This window comes from Montipora capricornis, chromosome 7 (assembly GCF_036669925.1).
Source record: "Montipora capricornis isolate CH-2021 chromosome 7, ASM3666992v2, whole genome shotgun sequence".
Lineage (NCBI taxonomy): Eukaryota > Metazoa > Cnidaria > Anthozoa > Scleractinia > Acroporidae > Montipora > Montipora capricornis.
Genome location: NC_090889.1, coordinates 52,047,392 through 52,061,842, shown reverse-complemented (window position 1 = coordinate 52,061,842; position 14,451 = coordinate 52,047,392).

Below are 14,451 nucleotides of genomic sequence, written 5' to 3'. Positions count from 1 at the left end.
AAGTAAAAACCCGCATGTAAGAACCCAGTGTTTTAAGAACCTGCTGCCAGAAATTTCCCATTTTTATACCCCAAAATATAAGAACCTGTTTAGCCAAGCAAAATTTATCAGGTTCTTAAATTTGAGTTATGGGATATTTTTATAAGCATTTTAAACTAAGAAGTATAACTTTTGTGACTGAGAAATAGAGAATACTTCATGGAAAATATGCACGTACAGTTTAAGAAAAATAATAAGGAAACTGTAGTTCTTTGAACACTAAGAGGCAGGGGCACCCAACGGATCTGTTCCTCACATTATCTGTTCCCCAGAGGAATCTTGCTGGCTGGCAAAAATACAGGTGTTTCGATGAGCTGGCTGGGAAATTTTGTTATTGATAGAGGTTTTGCCTGGGAATTACTGACTTTTTCTAGCATTTCAACCCGAGCTGGCTTCAGAAACTCCGAAGACTGAGGACGACTAAAAAAAAAAAAAAACCCTTCCCTCTCCTAGAGAGTAGTCACAAACGTACGACGGCTGGTCAGAGTGATTGCGCTTGCGGAAAAAAACCTGTTTTGTCCCGGTTTTGTCGTTTTGTCGTTTTGGCTCGAGGGATTTGAAAGCGCGCGGAATTCCTGGCTGGGAAATAAATTTGATCAGCTGGCTGGGAAACCAGCCAATTTTATCTAGCTGGCTGGGAAATTTCTTGTGTGTCTTGCTGGGAAAAAGGAACAGATAATGTTTTCCCAGCAACACTGAGAGACACCTGAAAATGCCTTAATAACATTTATTTTCATTAACTGGGGTATAATAATACATTTTACAACAAATCGGTCGTTGGGTGCCCCTGACTAAGAGGTGCATTTATTTTGTTTGCTTGTTTGTTTGTTTGTTTAATTTCATATACTGTAGCACTATGATCAATTATGATGATTCCATCATAAAATGAATGTGACCAGAAAATTAAGGCAAAAGGACTTTTTTTGGCATTTTTTACTTATTCCATTTAGTATTTTATTTCGTATGAAAATATTTCTGAAAAGATACTTTGTTTATAGTGTATATAATTTTTTAGTTAGTCTTGCACAAGGCTCATGACAAGACAGTTATAAATAAATGCTGTATCATAAAGGACCAAACCTATTTTTTCTGCTTGTACAGGAATGGTTTCTACTGAAAACTTAAGAACCTAATGAAGAACCTACTTTAGCCTAAATTGCCAATAACTACCCCCAAATATAAGAACTTGTTTTGCCAAACTTGGAAAAATGTAGGTTCTTACACGCGGGTTTTTACTGTATCTGGATGTATACTTTCTAGTCACAAACTTAAGTAACTTACATATAACTTAAGCTTACCGATTGTTGCTGTTGCAGTTGTAAAAGTTCTAAACTGAGCTTTCATTTCCTGCCGAACATAAACAAATAACAAAATTTCTGTCATACTTGTAAACTTACTCTCAAAATATTTATGAAACTGACAACAAGAGATTTAATGTCTCAAACCACCCTTACCCGCTGTCTTGATTCGCTTCGTCGACTGCGCGTTTTCTTAGTTTTTTCACCCCAATAGCAGCCTCTACACAGAAGATTTCCGTTTGTTTTTACGAATGGCGAAACGTGTTTTTTGCCTCAAACACGACAGCCAATTTTATAGTGGTACATCACTTGCACGCAAGCTTCTTACACTAAAAAGTCCTTCGCATGGTGGAGAAAAGGTTTGCAACCCCTCATCATTTCCCGCCTTTGCAAACGCGGCTACCAGCTAAAAGTTAGAATCTTTCAGAAAAAAAAGAACAAGCGATCGATTATTTTCCTTTGCCGAGAAAGCTCGATGACTTGTTCTCTTCCTCTCTGGCAGCCATCTTGCTTGCAACGAGATTATGCGCATGCATGAAATGGATTCCTAACGGACCATTCAGACAAAAGTCTCCATTGCTTTTCGAAATATGATTAGCAATGGAGACGTTTGTCTGATTGGTCCGTTAGGAATCCCATTTGATGCATGCCTAGGGCATGCGCATACCATTGTTGCAAATAGACTGTTTATATCGTATTTGACGACCTTTAATCTTTAATAGGTATACTCCGAAGGCAGTAAAAACTATAGTAGGAGTTTGTTTGAAATAAATAAATAAATATTAATTTAAAATATTAAATAAATAAGGTAGTATATATACAATAATTTAACATATAAAAATATATCTAGAAAATAAGACAAAGATCATATATCTTAAGATATAAGAGCGGCCTTATAAATATAAATCAATAGAGAAATTAATATATATATATATAGATTTCAGTTCTCGTAGTCATTTTAAAAACAACAGCCTTAAATGATCTGAAGAGCGTGTGATCTGAAGAGGAAATCGAAGGGTCCCAAACAACCATCAAATCATCCAGGACAACGTAGAAAATAGTAGCTGAGTGAACTTTATTGATCTAGCTGTCCATAAAATGAGTTTTCGGAAAGAAACATCGCGATTTGAAGTTTTTATGGAACATTTTCCTCGATTAGTCGACTGTCTCAAAATAACGTGAGGTCACGCGCTCTCGCATCCTTAGGGTTGTCTGCTTGTTGTCGTAGGTTTGATTCCTGCCCAGGACTCTGATTTTAAAGTTGTCCTACCCCCGTTGCCCGTTGTCAACGCAACTTGTGTTGTATCAACTCCTTCCCTCGGGCCCATTACACATTTCCATCATGCGTGTATGTCGGTATTGTTTTTACATTTATTTTGTAGCGGTCACGGTCATTCAGTTGTAACTGTCGCTCGCACGCAAACAATCCACCGATATTGCTTATCCATTAATTTATTTGTAACTAGATTCCTTGTTCCTGCTCCACACGTTCCAACGAGGACGTTTCCAGGTAATGAGAAACTCCTAATTGATTATTTGTTTGTTGTTTGATTGAACTATACTGCTTTCTGTTCTTTAATTAGTTGTACATTGTGATCACATAATATGTCTCATCAGCCTGCTTTAAATGAAACTCTACCGTTTCTCATTGTTTAATAGCAAGAACAAGTAATGCATGCGTAATAAATTTCCTACTCGCCTCTCTTTTCTTTTCTTTGGATTAAAGTCAGTAACTATGTCGGCACACATTCCTTTTATGCATAACTTAACTGTTTACTTTCTGAGTGATCACGATCATTCAGAAGCTTGGCTGGTTGTCACGAACGCACGCACGCACGCACCGCGCACGCAAACAATTAACCAATATTGCTTACCCCATTAATCATTTGTAACGACTCGAGGAACATATCAAGGTAATAAGTAACATTAGTTTGAGGATGTAATAAATTATTTGTTTCTTGTGTGATGGAACCATAAACTGCCCACCATTCTGAGAAAGTAAGTAAATGATACGTATCTTGAATTATTCCTTTAATCCGCTTAGATTCAAACTTAAGGGTGCCACAAAGCAAAATGACGTTTGAGAAAGCATTCAATCAGTTTTAGCCGTGACAAACTCTTTATGTCTACTCGCTTTAAAGTCTTACATAGAGCTAAGCAAGACCAGAGCCTCGTATCATGTATGCGTTCTCATTACAACTTTGAACCTCGCCGAGCGAAACCATGTATTTTTTGAGTTGTTCCGAGCAATCATGAACAGTCATCTCACCTCGATCCGTTCTCTTGAGAACTTTCTAGCTTTCCGCTCCAGTTCCACTCTTTTTGCAACTAGGCATAAATGATTGGTGTTATGAAAGTTAAAATGGATAACCACATTAAATCATCAAATTTTGCAGAGTCATTTCTTGTTGTCGAGGACCTCACGTCGATTAGCACCCATTTTGGTAAGTTGCTCACTGTTACTCACTCTTAATAACACGAACGAGTAATAATTTATGTGTGATAAACCAGTTCTGATGAATTTTGCGTTACTTTTTGTTGTTTTTGGATCAAGTTAGTACGGTGGCCCATAACTGTCACGGCAAAATAAAATTCAGAACACATTGAAATTTTTTTCCGGCAAACTACAAACCTTCATGACAAAATAAAATTGAGAACAACAAATTGATATTTTTTTCCGGCAAATTACAAACATTCATGACAAAATGAAATTCAGAACAACAAATTGAAGTTACTTCCGGCAAACTACAAACATTCACGACAAAAACAAAAACAGTCGACACTATTCAGAATTCCTCACGGCAAAAACAAATCGCTCACGGCAAAAGCCAAAGCGGTGGTCAGCGGTCGTCGAAGTACGTGGTGTAACACGACACGATCTACATCCGCATTTTGAGCAAAACATGATGACTACGTTTCCGAAGAAAGCGGGAAAACGTCCAGGTCGTGTAGATCGTGTCGTGTTACACCACGTACTTGGGCGACCGCTGACCAAAAACCGCTGACCACCGTTTTGGCTTTTGTCGTGAGCGATTTGTTTTGGCCGTGAGCAATTTGCTCTTGTTATGACGAATTCTGGATAGTGTCGACTGTTTTTATTTTTGCCGTGAATGTTTGTAGTTTGCCGGGAGTAATTTCAATTTGTTGTTCTGAATTTTATTTTCTTGTTCGGGTCGGTACATTTCGCTGACCCCCAGTCCACCTTGCCTACGGCGAGAGCTACTGAAATTTAAACTGACCAATCAGAATTCAGCGAGAGGGAAAAACTGTGCTATCCTTGTGCTATCCGACGTCACGCCAATTGTTTACATTCTGATTGGTTAGATCGGTGGACATTCGCTCAGCCTTCTGTTGTGACTCTCTTGATCGTCGCTTCTTTAAACTCAGCGAGACAGAAATGACTCATTGTTCTGGCAATCAATTTGCCAATCCACTTTATCCAGTTTATGGATTGGTCTAGCATGTGATTAACAACCAGGATCGCTTTTTAACTTTATTCTGTAGACGAAGAAGACGTTGCTGAGTGAACATTTTTACGACGAAATCCCTTGGTTTGTACTGTTGAGCACTTTGATGTCCGATAACTGATCAATCACATTTGGTCGTCTGACCATATGAAGTTTTTTCAGCTCTTGTTTGTGTCCATCATGATCGAACTTCAGGTGAAGCGCTATGCTGCTTTATGCCAACTTCGGTGGCTTGTGATGAGCTTGCCTGCTGCCCAAATTGTTGTTGTATTTGGGTAAGATTGGTCTTGGGTTGGAACTTAATAGTGAGGGGAACAATTTTTCGTTCATCTGCTGTGCCAGACAACAAACAATCCTGTCGGGTGTTCCATGTGCTTGGTGAGTCTTGCACGACCATCGTCTATCAGATCTGGATTGGAGTTTTCTTTCAGTGATTACAACTTGCGATCGTTCTGCAAACATCTACGTAGCATGCAGCACTTTTTAGTGACTCGAGGATCCCCGGTCCGTTTTGCTGTTTTAAAGGGAGTCCTGCCTTTTGTGAGCTGTTTGTCTTCAGTGTTTGTACTTTTTCGTTTGTTCCTGGTGGCACAAAGTAACTTTGATGATTTCAAAGGACTTGAATCCTTAATTGAATTAGCGATTTTTTTATTAAGGAATCATTAAGTGAATGGTACACAAAATTAGGAGAAACTGTTGGTTGAATAGACAATATTTGTAGACATAATTATCTACCCTGTTTAAGTTCCTACAATCTCGGTCATAAATAGTTGTAACACTTCGCTTGAACAGCAAGTGAAGCGCATCAAGGCTGTTAATAACGTACCCCTCCTCCTCCCTCCAATCAATGTTGCATTTACCGGTTGGTTTTTGCACTCCAACCCATAAACATCAACATTGAAGGGGGAGAGGGGGCAAATTGCCGTCTGTGTTACAACATTTGTGACCGAGACTGTATTTATCAGGAATAATTGTTTTCAGCGCCGTAAGTGATGTGACGATTGCTGAAGTTATCGTTTTAGGCTTGTGAGCAATGTTAGTTGTCGTTAAATAGAATTTTGGCGATAGTATTAACGGTTTTGTAGTAAACTATAAAGTATGTAGACTGGTTTGGTGATATACAGATTTTCCGTGTTTTTTGGTGTGTTTTTGTATTTGTGTTTGCACAAGCAATTAAAGAAAATCGACACTAGTGATATTTTGAGAGACTGATGTGTTTATCAGAAAAGAATCACCACAACGTGAAAGTAGGCCATTAGCTGTAAAGGAAGGTTTGAAAAGGTTCCAAAGTCAAGTTGTATATCCTGATAACTACTGATAAATAAGGCTACCAGTTAAAATAATAGAGGAAGACTGCGTTAGTCGGCGCAGTTGGTGTGGTAGGTGAAAGGGCTGTGCCACTTGGAACAATGAATTCCCGTCAAGCGCGATTCGCGTATTTTATAACCGATCAGTCCAAATCTAATTGAAAAAAAGAAGAGATAAATACCGCATCTTGCATTTGAAAGGGCCACCGAATTGAGGCACAGCGTTTCTTTTAAGTCTTCTTACATATATGTATAGCTCATTTTGCAACCCGTCAAGTACAACCTTCGCAGGGTAGATACAAAAGCGGCGGAAGTCGTATTTCTAAATTATTTCAGATGAACAGCAAATATCATCTTATGGCATGGTTTGGTGTTACTATTAGAAGGCCATTAGGTTCAGCTGCGAGCACCCAAGACCATTTAGATATGCGGGTTTTCTTTAAAGGAGATACGCCTATGATACGCCTATCTTCTATATGTACCTTCCTTTGTCTGGATTAAAGAGAGTGGAATGATGCAATTTCGTCTGAGTGTTTGTTTTCCTGAACTAGTCTATCCCCAGTCCTAAACTCTGTTTCTATTTTGGTTACACGGGATTGTGGTGTACCGTTGACGGATCACCATCCTTTTCGTCTTAATTTTGACGTTGTGTTTTGAAAAAACTAGGAAGTTTAATCGTTCTGAACTAGTAGTAATTACTATGTGTAAGCACAATTAGTAGAAATCACAACAGCACATTTCTTAGGCTTATTTGCAACGGTACACCATGGTGATCCGTTCATTGCTAAATAATTTCAGTAGACTGTAATTAATTTACTGACAACGGATCACCATGGTGTACCGTTGAGATTTTGAAGGAAAAAAAGGCCAATGGCTTGAAAATCTCGCTATTGTTAAGTTGTGTTCTAGTGCTTATTTTCTAGTAAACAATTGGGCAAAGAAGACCGATTTAAAGGGAGCGTGAATAATTTTGGAAAAAACGGTGACGGTGTACCGTGATCACAATGATGATGTTCATTGTTTGCACAAGCAATTTTCTACAAGTCAATGGGTGGAGTCCTTTATCTAAGGGAATATACCAGTAAATATAACTTTTTCTTTGCAGAGCTATAATTTCAATACCTATTAAAAGGCAAAACAACAAGACAATTGATTGTTAAGTAAAAAAGTAGAAGACAAATCGTTGAAAATAGTACTTGCAACCGTATGATGAAACCAACAACCTTTTTTCCACATACTCCACCGGTGTAAGAATGTGTTTACACACCAAAAAGAGAACATTTACTGTTGTACGCTATGGAGCTGAAAACGAGTTAAGGTAATAAATAATACTTGGTACCACCACCCCTCGTTCGGATCATTATGCACAGTGTCTATTATTTTACAGGTAAAAGTCCCGTCTCTTTTTCGCAGGAACCTGAGACAGCAAATGATGTGCCTTCTCAGTGTGTTACTTACAGTAGCTTGAACTTACGCCCTCTTTTTGACAATTTTTTTAAACACGCGGGAGTGTTCCTATTTCTTTTGGAAATTCTTTCAACCGTTGCTGTTGAAATATCACAAAAATCAGCAACTTTACTATCGAAAAGTCCTTCAATTTAACGTGGCTTCAGTAAAAAGCTCTTGGCCGTGTGACGTTTAATATCGAAACAGGGTTCAATTAAAGGCCATTACGCTTGTGCAGCTTTTCGCTCGTAAATCTACAAGATATCTTTCCCTTTTAGCAACAAGTCATCTCTTTCTATCAATTTCAAAAGTAGCTAAACATGCTTCGACATATTTTCATTATGAAAGTCCCATGAAAGCAAACGTTATAGAATACATTGGTAATTGCGCTTTTCGTTATCTGAATTACGTCATTCAACACCCAGACAATCTCGGTCATAAATAGTTGTAACACTTCGCTTGAACAGCAAGTGAAGCGCATCAAGGCTGTTAATAACGTACCCCTCCTCCTCCCTCCAATCAATGTTGCATTTACCGGTTGGTTTTTGCACTCCAACCCATAAACATCAACATTGAAGGGGGAGAGGGGGCAAATTGCCGTCTGTGTTACAACATTTGTGACCGAGACTGTATTTATCAGGAATAATTGTTTTCAGCGCCGTAAGTGATGTGACGATTGCTGAAGTTATCGTTTTAGGCTTGTGAGCAATGTTAGTTGTCGTTAAATAGAATTTTGGCGATAGTATTAACGGTTTTGTAGTAAACTATAAAATATGTAGACTGGTTTGGTGATATACAGATTTTCCGTGTTTTTTGGTGTGTTTTTGTATTTGTGTTTGCACAAGCAATTAAAGAAAATCGACACTAGTGATATTTTGAGAGACTGATGTGTTTATCAGAAAAGAATCACCACAACGTGAAAGTAGGCCATTAGCTGTAAAGGAAGGTTTGAAAAGGTTCCAAAGTCAAGTTGTATATCCTGATAACTACTGATAAATAAGGCTACCAGTTAAAATAATAGAGGAAGACTGCGTTAGTCGGCGCAGTTGGTGTGGTAGGTGAAAGGGCTGTGCCACTTGGAACAATGAATTCCCGTCAAGCGCGATTCGCGTATTTTATAACCGATCAGTCCAAATCTAATTGAAAAAAAGAAGAGATAAATACCGCATCTTGCATTTGAAAGGGCCACCGAATTGAGGCACAGCGTTTCTTTTAAGTCTTCTTACATATATGTATAGCTCATTTTGCAACCCGTCAAGTACAACCTTCGCAGGGTAGATACAAAAGCGGCGGAAGTCGTATTTCTAAATTATTTCAGATGAACAGCAAATATCATCTTATGGCATGGTTTGGTGTTACTATTAGAAGGCCATTAGGTTCAGCTGCGAGCACCCAAGACCATTTAGATATGCGGGTTTTCTTTAAAGGAGATACGCCTATGATACGCCTATCTTCTATATGTACCTTCCTTTGTCTGGATTAAAGAGAGTGGAATGATGCAATTTCGTCTGAGTGTTTGTTTTCCTGAACTAGTCTATCCCCAGTCCTAAACTCTGTTTCTATTTTGGTTACACGGGATTGTGGTGTACCGTTGACGGATCACCATCCTTTTCGTCTTAATTTTGACGTTGTGTTTTGAAAAAACTAGGAAGTTTAATCGTTCTGAACTAGTAGTAATTACTATGTGTAAGCACAATTAGTAGAAATCACAACAGCACATTTCTTAGGCTTATTTGCAACGGTACACCATGGTGATCCGTTCATTGCTAAATAATTTCAGTAGACTGTAATTAATTTACTGACAACGGATCACCATGGTGTACCGTTGAGATTTTGAAGGAAAAAAAGGCCAATGGCTTGAAAATCTCGCTATTGTTAAGTTGTGTTCTAGTGCTTATTTTCTAGTAAACAATTGGGCAAAGAAGACCGATTTAAAGGGAGCGTGAATAATTTTGGAAAAAACGGTGACGGTGTACCGTGATCACAATGATGATGTTCATTGTTTGCACAAGCAATTTTCTACAAGTCAATGGGTGGAGTCCTTTATCTAAGGGAATATACCAGTAAATATAACTTTTTCTTTGCAGAGCTATAATTTCAATACCTATTAAAAGGCAAAACAACAAGACAATTGATTGTTAAGTAAAAAAGTAGAAGACAAATCGTTGAAAATAGTACTTGCAACCGTATGATGAAACCAACAACCTTTTTTCCACATACTCCACCGGTGTAAGAATGTGTTTACACACCAAAAAGAGAACATTTACTGTTGTACGCTATGGAGCTGAAAACGAGTTAAGGTAATAAATAATACTTGGTACCACCACCCCTCGTTCGGATCATTATGCACAGTGTCTATTATTTTACAGGTAAAAGTCCCGTCTCTTTTTCGCAGGAACCTGAGACAGCAAATGATGTGCCTTCTCAGTGTGTTACTTACAGTAGCTTGAACTTACGCCCTCTTTTTGACAATTTTTTTAAACACGCGGGAGTGTTCCTATTTCTTTTGGAAATTCTTTCAACCGTTGCTGTTGAAATATCACAAAAATCAGCAACTTTACTATCGAAAAGTCCTTCAATTTAACGTGGCTTCAGTAAAAAGCTCTTGGCCGTGTGACGTTTAATATCGAAACAGGGTTCAATTAAAGGCCATTACGCTTGTGCAGCTTTTCGCTCGTAAATCTACAAGATATCTTTCCCTTTTAGCAACAAGTCATCTCTTTCTATCAATTTCAAAAGTAGCTAAACATGCTTCGACATATTTTCATTATGAAAGTCCCATGAAAGCAAACGTTATAGAATACATTGGTAATTGCGCTTTTCGTTATCTGAATTACGTCATTCAACACCCAGACAATCTCGGTCATAAATAGTTGTAACACTTCGCTTGAACAGCAAGTGAAGCGCATCAAGGCTGTTAATAACGTACCCCTCCTCCTCCCTCCAATCAATGTTGCATTTACCGGTTGGTTTTTGCACTCCAACCCATAAACATCAACATTGAAGGGGGAGAGGGGGCAAATTGCCGTCTGTGTTACAACATTTGTGACCGAGACTGTATTTATCAGGAATAATTGTTTTCAGCGCCGTAAGTGATGTGACGATTGCTGAAGTTATCGTTTTAGGCTTGTGAGCAATGTTAGTTGTCGTTAAATAGAATTTTGGCGATAGTATTAACGGTTTTGTAGTAAACTATAAAGTATGTAGACTGGTTTGGTGATATACAGATTTTCCGTGTTTTTTGGTGTGTTTTTGTATTTGTGTTTGCACAAGCAATTAAAGAAAATCGACACTAGTGATATTTTGAGAGACTGATGTGTTTATCAGAAAAGAATCACCACAAAGTGAAAGTAGGCCATTAGCTGTAAAGGAAGGTTTGAAAAGGTTCCAAAGTCAAGTTGTATATCCTGATAACTACTGATAAATAAGGCTACCAGTTAAAATAATAGAGGAAGACTGCGTTAGTCGGCGCAGTTGGTGTGGTAGGTGAAAGGGCTGTGCCACTTGGAACAGTGAATTCCCGTCAAGCGCGATTCGCGTATTTTATAACCGATTAGTCCAAATCTAATTGAAAAAAAGAAGAGATAAATACCGCATCTTGCATTTGAAAGGGCCACCGAATTGAGGCACAGCGTTTCTTTTAAGTCTTCTTACATATATGTATAGCTCATTTTGCAACCCGTCAAGTACAACCTTCGCAGGGTAGATACAAAAGCGGCGGAAGTCGTATTTCTAAATTATTTCAGATGAACAGCAAATATCATCTTATGGCATGGTTTGGTGTTACTATTAGAAGGCCATTAGGTTCAGCTGCGAGCACCCAAGACCATTTAGATATGCGGGTTTTCTTTAAAGGAGATACGCCTATGATACGCCTATCTTCTATATGTACCTTCCTTTGTCTGGATTAAAGAGAGTGGAATGATGCAATTTCGTCTGAGTGTTTGTTTTCCTGAACTAGTCTATCCCCAGTCCTAAACTCTGTTTCTATTTTGGTTACACGGGATTGTGGTGTACCGTTGACGGATCACCATCCTTTTCGTCTTAATTTTGACGTTGTGTTTTGAAAAAACTAGGAAGTTTAATCGTTCTGAACTAGTAGTAATTACTATGTGTAAGCACAATTAGTAGAAATCACAACAGCACATTTCTTAGGCTTATTTGCAACGGTACACCATGGTGATCCGTTCATTGCTAAATAATTTCAGTAGACTGTAATTAATTTACTGACAACGGATCACCATGGTGTACCGTTGAGATTTTGAAGGAAAAAAAGGCCAATGGCTTGAAAATCTCGCTATTGTTAAGTTGTGTTCTAGTGCTTATTTTCTAGTAAACAATTGGGCAAAGAAGACCGATTTAAAGGGAGCGTGAATAATTTTGGAAAAAACGGTGACGGTGTACCGTGATCACAATGATGATGTTCATTGTTTGCACAAGCAATTTTCTACAAGTCAATGGGTGGAGTCCTTTATCTAAGGGAATATACCAGTAAATATAACTTTTTCTTTGCAGAGCTATAATTTCAATACCTATTAAAAGGCAAAACAACAAGACAATTGATTGTTAAGTAAAAAAGTAGAAGACAAATCGTTGAAAATAGTACTTGCAACCGTATGATGAAACCAACAACCTTTTTTCCACATACTCCACCGGTGTAAGAATGTGTTTACACACCAAAAAGAGAACATTTACTGTTGTACGCTATGGAGCTGAAAACGAGTTAAGGTAATAAATAATACTTGGTACCACCACCCCTCGTTCGGATCATTATGCACAGTGTCTATTATTTTACAGGTAAAAGTCCCGTCTCTTTTTCGCAGGAACCTGAGACAGCAAATGATGTGCCTTCTCAGTGTGTTACTTACAGTAGCTTGAACTTACGCCCTCTTTTTGACAATTTTTTTAAACACGCGGGAGTGTTCCTATTTCTTTTGGAAATTCTTTCAACCGTTGCTGTTGAAATATCACAAAAATCAGCAACTTTACTATCGAAAAGTCCTTCAATTTAACGTGGCTTCAGTAAAAAGCTCTTGGCCGTGTGACGTTTAATATCGAAACAGGGTTCAATTAAAGGCCATTACGCTTGTGCAGCTTTTCGCTCGTAAATCTACAAGATATCTTTCCCTTTTAGCAACAAGTCATCTCTTTCTATCAATTTCAAAAGTAGCTAAACATGCTTCGACATATTTTCATTATGAAAGTCCCATGAAAGCAAACGTTATAGAATACATTGGTAATTGCGCTTTTCGTTATCTGAATTACGTCATTCAACACCCAGACAATCTCGGTCATAAATAGTTGTAACACTTCGCTTGAACAGCAAGTGAAGCGCATCAAGGCTGTTAATAACGTACCCCTCCTCCTCCCTCCAATCAATGTTGCATTTACCGGTTGGTTTTTGCACTCCAACCCATAAACATCAACATTGAAGGGGGAGAGGGGGCAAATTGCCGTCTGTGTTACAACATTTGTGACCGAGACTGTATTTATCAGGAATAATTGTTTTCAGCGCCGTAAGTGATGTGACGATTGCTGAAGTTATCGTTTTAGGCTTGTGAGCAATGTTAGTTGTCGTTAAATAGAATTTTGGCGATAGTATTAACGGTTTTGTAGTAAACTATAAAGTATGTAGACTGGTTTGGTGATATACAGATTTTCCGTGTTTTTTGGTGTGTTTTTGTATTTGTGTTTGCACAAGCAATTAAAGAAAATCGACACTAGTGATATTTTGAGAGACTGATGTGTTTATCAGAAAAGAATCACCACAACGTGAAAGTAGGCCATTAGCTGTAAAGGAAGGTTTGAAAAGGTTCCAAAGTCAAGTTGTATATCCTGATAACTACTGATAAATAAGGCTACCAGTTAAAATAATAGAGGAAGACTGCGTTAGTCGGCGCAGTTGGTGTGGTAGGTGAAAGGGCTGTGCCACTTGGAACAATGAATTCCCGTCAAGCGCGATTCGCGTATTTTATAACCGATCAGTCCAAATCTAATTGAAAAAAAGAAGAGATAAATACCGCATCTTGCATTTGAAAGGGCCACCGAATTGAGGCACAGCGTTTCTTTTAAGTCTTCTTACATATATGTATAGCTCATTTTGCAACCCGTCAAGTACAACCTTCGCAGGGTAGATACAAAAGCGGCGGAAGTCGTATTTCTAAATTATTTCAGATGAACAGCAAATATCATCTTATGGCATGGTTTGGTGTTACTATTAGAAGGCCATTAGGTTCAGCTGCGAGCACCCAAGACCATTTAGATATGCGGGTTTTCTTTAAAGGAGATACGCCTATGATACGCCTATCTTCTATATGTACCTTCCTTTGTCTGGATTAAAGAGAGTGGAATGATGCAATTTCGTCTGAGTGTTTGTTTTCCTGAACTAGTCTATCCCCAGTCCTAAACTCTGTTTCTATTTTGGTTACACGGGATTGTGGTGTACCGTTGACGGATCACCATCCTTTTCGTCTTAATTTTGACGTTGTGTTTTGAAAAAACTAGGAAGTTTAATCGTTCTGAACTAGTAGTAATTACTATGTGTAAGCACAATTAGTAGAAATCACAACAGCACATTTCTTAGGCTTATTTGCAACGGTACACCATGGTGATCCGTTCATTGCTAAATAATTTCAGTAGACTGTAATTAATTTACTGACAACGGATCACCATGGTGTACCGTTGAGATTTTGAAGGAAAAAAAGGCCAATGGCTTGAAAATCTCGCTATTGTTAAGTTGTGTTCTAGTGCTTATTTTCTAGTAAACAATTGGGCAAAGAAGACCGATTTAAAGGGAGCGTGAATAATTTTGGAAAAAACGGTGACGGTGTACCGTGATCACAATGATGATGTTCATTGTTTGCACAAGCAATTTTCTACAAGTCAATGGGTGGA